Raw genomic sequence first — 6,945 nt, 5'->3', positions numbered from 1 at the left:
ACTATAATATGCAAGGGATGGATAACACAATTCCTGAGCTCTTCGCAATGCTAAAGGCTGTGGAGGTAGAAATCAGGAAAGAGCATCAAGTGTTGATGGTCAACAAGACCACCAGTTTCAAGAAAAAGGGTAAAGGGAAGAAGGGGAACTTCAAGAAGAATAGCAAGCAAGTTGCTGCTCAAGTGAAGAAGCCCAAGTCTGGACCTAAGCCTGAGACTGAGTGCTTCTACTTCAAAGGGACTGGTCACTGGAAGCGTTATTGCCCCAAGTATTTGGCGGATAAGAAGGATGGCAAGGTGAAAAAAGGTATATGTGATATACATGTTATTTATGTGTACCTTACTAATGCTCGCAGTAGTGCCCGGGTATTTGATACTGGTTCTGTTGCTAATATTTGCAACTCGAAATAGGGACTACGGATTAAGAAAAGATTGGCTAAGGACGAGGTGACGATGCGCGTGGGAAATGGTTCCAAAGTTGATATGATCGCCGTCGGCACGCTATCTCTACATCTACCCTCGGGATTAGTTTTAGACCTGAATAATTGTTATTTGGTGCCACCGTTAAGCATGAACATTATATCTGGATCTTGTTTGATGCGAGACGGTTATTCATTTAAATCAGAGAGTAATGGTTGTTCTATTTATATGAGTAATATCTTTTATGGTCATGCACCTTTGAAGAGTGGTCTATTTTTATTGAATCTCAATAGCAGTGACACACATATTCATAATATTGAAGCCAAAAGATGAAGAGTTGATAATGATAGTGCAACTTATTTGTGGCACTGCCGTTTAGGTCATATTGGTGTGAAGCGCATGAAGAAACTCCATTCTGATGGACTTTTGGAATCACTTGGTTATGAATCACTTGGTACTTGCGAACCATGCCTCATGGGCAAGATGACTAAAACTCCGTTCTCCGGAACAATGGAGCGAGCAACAGATTTGTTGGAAATCATACATACTGATGTATGTGGTCCGATGAATATTGAGGCTCGCGGCGGGTATCGTTATTTTCTCACCTTCACAGATGATTTGAGCAGATATGGGTATATCTACTTAATAAAACATAAGTCTGAAACATTTGAAAATTTCAAAGAATTTCAGAGTGAAGTTGAAAATCATCGTAACAAGAAAATAAAGTTTCTACGATCTGATCATGGAGGAGAATATTTGCGTTACGAGTTTGGTCTTCATTTGAAGCAATGCGGAATAGTTTCGCAACTCACGCCACCCGGAACACCACATCGTAATGGTGTGTCCGAACGTCATAATCATACTTTACTAGATATGGTGTGATCTTGGATGTCTCTTACTGATTTACCGCTATAGTTTTGGGGTTATGCATTAGAGACAGCTGCATTCGTGTTAAATAGGGCACCATCTAAATCCGTTGAGACGACACCATATGAACTGTGGTTTGGCAAGAAACCTAAGCTGTCGTTTCTTAAAGTTTGGGGCGGCAATGCTTATGTGAAAAAGTTTCAACCTGATAAGCTCGAACCCAAATCGGAGAAATGTGTCTTCATAGGATACCAAAGGAGACTGTTGGGTACACCTTCTATCACAGATCCGAAGGCAAGATCTTTGTTGCTAAAAGTGGACCTTTCTAGAGAAGGAATTTCTCTCGAACGAAGTGAGTGGGAGGAAAGTAGAACTTGCTGAGGTAACTGTACCTGCTCCCTTATTGGAAAGTAGTTCATCACAGAAATCAGTTCCTGTGACTCCTACACCAATTAGTGAGGAAGCTAATGATGATGATCATATAACTTTAGATCAAGTTACTACTGAACCTCGTAGGTCAACCAGAGTAAGATCCGCACCATTGTGGTATGGTAATCCTGTTCTGGAGGTCATGTTACTTGACCATGACGAACCTACGAACTATGAGGAAGCGATGATGAGCCCAGATTCCGCAAAATGGCTTAAGGCCATGAAATCTAAGATGGGGTCCATGTAGAGAACAAAGTTTGGACTTTGGTTGACTTGCCGATGATCGGCAAGCCATCGAGAATAAATGGATCTTCAAGAAGAAGACTGACGCTGACGGTAATGTTACTGTCTACAAAGCTCGACTTGTGGCGAAAGGTTTTCGACAAGTTCAAGGAGTTGACTACGATGACACTTTCTCACCCGTAGCGATGCTTAAGTCCGTCCGAATCATGTTAGCAATTGCTGCATTTTATGATTATGAAATTTGGCAAATGGATGTAAAGAATGCATTCCTAAATGGATTTCTGGAAGAAGAGTTGTATATGATGCAACCTGAAGGTTTTATCAATCCAAAGGATGCTAACAAAGTGTGCAAGCTCCAGCGATCCATTTATGGACTGGTGCAAGCATCTCGGAGTTGGAATAAACGTTTTGATAGTGTGATCAAAGCATATGGTTTTATACAGACTTTCGGAGAAGCCTGTATTATAAGAAAGTGAGTGGGAGCTCTATAGCATTTCTAATATTATATGTGGATGACATATTGCTGATTGGAAATGATATAGAATTTCTGGATAGGATAAAAGGATACTTGAACAAGAGTTTTTCAATGAAAGACCTCGGTGAAGCTGCTTACATATTGAGCATCAAGATCTATAGAGATAGAACAAGATGCTTCATAAGTTTTTCTTTTCAATGAGCACATACGTTGACAAGATTTTGAAGTAGTTCAAAATGGAACAGTCAAAGATGGAGTTCTTGCCTGTGTTGCAAGGTGTGAAGTTGAGTAAAGACTCAAAACCCGACCACGACAGAAAATAGAAAGAGAATGAAAATTCATTCCCTATGCCTCAGTCATAGGTTCTATGAAGTATGCTATGTTGTGCACCAGACCTATTGTGAACCTCACCATGAGTTTGGCAAGAGGGTACAATAGTGATCCAGGTGTAGATCACTGGACAACGGTCAAAATTATCCTTAGTGGAATAAGGAGATGTTTCTGGGTTATGGAGGTGATAAAGAGTTCGTCGTAAAGAGTTACGCCGATGCAAACTTTTACACCGATCCAGATGACTCTGAGTCTCAATCTGGATACATATTGAAAGTGGGAGCAATTAGCTAGAGTAGCTCCATGCAGAGCATTGTAGACATAGAAAATTTGCAAAATACATACGGCTCTGTATGTGGCAGACCCGTTGACTAAACTTCTCTCACAAGCAAAACATGATCACATAGCAATGTGAACTAGATTATTGACTCTAGTAGACCTTTTGGGTCTTAGTCACATGGCGATGTGAACTAATCACATAGTAATGTGAACTATTGGTGTTAAATCACAGGACGATGTGAACTAGATTACTGACTCTAGTGCAAGTGGGAGACTGAAGGAAACATGCCCTAGAGGCAATAATAAAGTTGTTATTTATATTCCCTTATATCATGATAAATGTTTATTTTTCATGCTAGAATTGTATTAACCGGAAACTTGATACATGTATGAATACATAGACAAAACAAAGTGTCCCTAGTATGCCTCTACTTGACTAGCTCGTTAATCAAACATGGTTAAGTTTCCTGACCATAGACATGTGTTGTCATTTGATGAACGGGGTCACATCATTAGAGGATGATGTGATGGACAAGACCCATTCGTTAGCTTAGCATTATGATCGTTGAGTTTTATTGCTATTGCTTTCTTCATGACTTATACATGTTCCTCTGACTATGAGATTATGCAACTCCCGAATACCGGAGGAACACCTTGTGTGCTATCAAACGTCACAACGTAATTGGGTGATTATAAAGATGCTCTACAGGTGTCTTCGAAGGTGTTTGTTGAGTATGCATAGATCGAGATTAGGATTTGTCACTCCGATTGTCGGAGAGGTATCTCTGGGCCCTCTCGATAATGCACATCACTATAAGCCTTGCAAGCAATGTGACTAATGAGTTAGTTGCGGGATGTTGCATTACGGAACGAGTAAAGAGACTTGCCGGTAACGAGATTGAACTAGGTATGATGATATCGATGATCGAATCTCGGGCAAGTAACATACCGATGACAAAGGGAACAACGTACGTTGTTATGCGGTTTGACCGATAAAGATCTTCTTAGAATATGTGGGAGCCAATATGAACATCCTGGTTCCGCTATTGGTTAATGACCGGAGACGTGTCTCGGTCATGTCTACATAGTTCTCGAACCTATAGGGTCCGCACGCTTAACGTTCGGTGACGATCGGTATTATGAGTTTATGTGTTTTTCTGTACGGAAGGTAGTTCGGAGTCCCGGATATGATCATGGACATGACGAGGATTCTAGAAATGGTCGATACATAAAGATCGATATATTGGATGACTATGTTTGGACATCGGAATGGTTCCGGGTGAGTTCGGGCATTTACCAGAGTACCGGGAGGTTACCGGAACCCCCCAGGAAGTATATGGGCCTTATTGGCCCATAGTGGGAGAGAGGAGAAGGGAGCCTAAGAGGGGGCGCCCGCCCCCCAAGCCCAATCCGAATTGGGTGGGTGCCGCCCCCCCCCCTTCCTTGCTCCTTCCTCCCCTTCCTTCCTCTCCTAGTCCAACTAGGGAAGGGGGGATCCAACTCCCGGTGGGAGTAGGACTACACTAGGGGTGGGCATAAAAACCGATGAACCGAAAACCAAACCGATGCCGAAACCGAATAAACCGAATTCTCGGTTTTTTATACTATGACAGTAAAATTTGGTTTCCAAGTCTAATAACCGAACAAAATTCGGTCGGTTTTGTTTTCATTCTGGTTAACCGAACAAAAACCGAACATCATGAGTCAGCGTTAAACACGTAAAGGACAACGCAGAAATAAGCATATCCAACTTCTCCCGAGAGTCACGCCCACGATCCCTTTTTTAGAGCTCACCCACGAGGCCACGATCGCTTCAGCGACCAACGCACCGCGCGTGCCTCGCGTAACATGGGCCTACCTGACGAAATTGCATGCAAGCATGGAAGGCCAAGCTCACGTGGGCTTTTCTGTGAAGTGTGTGTCCGGCCGTGCAAGCGTACAGCTTACCAGTTGCTTGTTCATTTAGTCCCACATCGCCCGAGCAAGGAGATTTGCCAAATATTTTGCCTATATAAGGGAGTGTCGCTGCTACCACTCAATGTCAAATATTTAAAGCGTGGGACTTCAGTATAAAACCAATAACCGCACCGAATAATCGGTTAACCGAATTTTCGGTTATTAATTATTTGGTGCCATTTTCGGTTTTTGGTTTTCCTAACCGAATTCAAAAAAATACCGAACGGTAGAAACCGAATTTTTGGTTTATACCGAACGCCCACTGATACGTCTCCAACGTATCTATAATTTATGAAGTATTCATGCTATTATATTATCCATCTTGGATGTTTAATGGGCTTTACTATGCACTTTTATATTATTTTTGGCACTAACCTATTAACCCAGAGCCTAGTGCCATCTGTTTTTCCCTTGTTTTAGTGTTTCGCAGAAAAGGAATATCAAACGGAGTCCAAACAGAATGAAACCTTCGGAAAAGTTATTTTTGGAACGGAAGCAATCCAGGGGACTTGGAGTGCACGTCAGGGAATCAACGAGGAGGGCACGAGGCAGGGCAGCGCGCCCACCCCCTGGGCGCGCCCTCCACCCTCGTGGGCCCCTCGTGGCTCCTCTCACGTATTTCTTCCTCCTATATATACCAATATACCCTAAAACCATCGGGGAGCAGAATAGATCGGGAGTTCCGCCGCCGCAAGCCTCTGTAGCCACCAAAAACCAATCGGGACCCTGTTCCGGCACCCTGCCGGAGGGGGGAACCCTCACCGGTGGCCATCTTCATCATCCCGGTGCTCTCCATGACAAGGAGGGAGTAGTTCACCCTTGGGGCTGAGAGTATGTACCAGTAGCTATGTGTTTGATCTCTCTCTCTCTCTCTCGTGTTCTTGAGGTGATACGATCTTGATGTATCGCGAGCTTTGCTATTATAGTTGGATCTTATGATGTTTCTCCCCCTCTACTCTCTTGTAATGGATTGAGTTTTCCCTTTGAAGTTATCTTATTGGATTGAGTCTTTTAGGATTTGAGAACACTTGATGTATGTCTTGCGTGGGATACCCGTGGTGACAATGGGGTATTCTATTGATTGACTTGATGTATGTTTTGGTGATCAACTTGCGGGTTCCGCCCATGAACCTATGCATAGGGGTTGGCACACGTTTTCGTCTTGACTCTCCGGTAGAAACTTTGGGGCACTCTTTGAGGTTCTATGTGTTGGTTGAATAGATGAATCTGAGATTGTGTGATGCATATCGTATAATCATACCCACGGATACTTGAGGTGACATTGGAGTATCTAGGTGACATTAGGGTTTTGGTTGATGTAACATCCCAAATTTTCAATTTGGAATGTTATACATTAGATCATCATGCATATCATATTTTATTGCATTTTGATTTGCGATCCTAGAAATTTCACGCAACTCAAGGACCCACGGAGAGAGTTGGAGATTTCGTTATTTTCATATTTGGGTTTTCTCAAATTTTGAAAATATGATCATTTGTTTTAATTATTTTTCTCTCCGAAAATATTTCATATCAAAATATATGAGAGGGGATAAAATGACTTCTCCATAAATAATGAAATATTGGAGGAAAATATTAAAAACAAATATTTGATTTTATTTGGATTTTATTTGATTTTATTCGAATTAGGAAAAATACGCGTTTTTCAAAATTGCATTTTAGGCCCAAATAAATGTTCATCTTGTCCGGCTTATTTTTAGAGGACAGGGAAAATTTCTTTCGGGATTTTTGGAGTCCGCTTAGTATTTCTTTTCTTACTCTTTCTGCACGTCCGAATTATTTATTTTATTTTTTTAAAGTCAACCGCCTTACGGGCCGTGTCCGACACGGACACCTCAGCCCGGCCGGCCTTTAAAGCCGCGGCCCGAGCCCCGCCTCAGCCCAAGCCGCCGCCGCCCGCGCCGCCGCCGCCGCCCGACCCGCCAC

Source organism: Triticum aestivum, chromosome 5D, assembly GCF_018294505.1.
Source record: "Triticum aestivum cultivar Chinese Spring chromosome 5D, IWGSC CS RefSeq v2.1, whole genome shotgun sequence".
Classification (NCBI taxonomy): domain Eukaryota; kingdom Viridiplantae; phylum Streptophyta; class Magnoliopsida; order Poales; family Poaceae; genus Triticum; species Triticum aestivum.
This window is presented reverse-complemented; position numbering follows the sequence as displayed.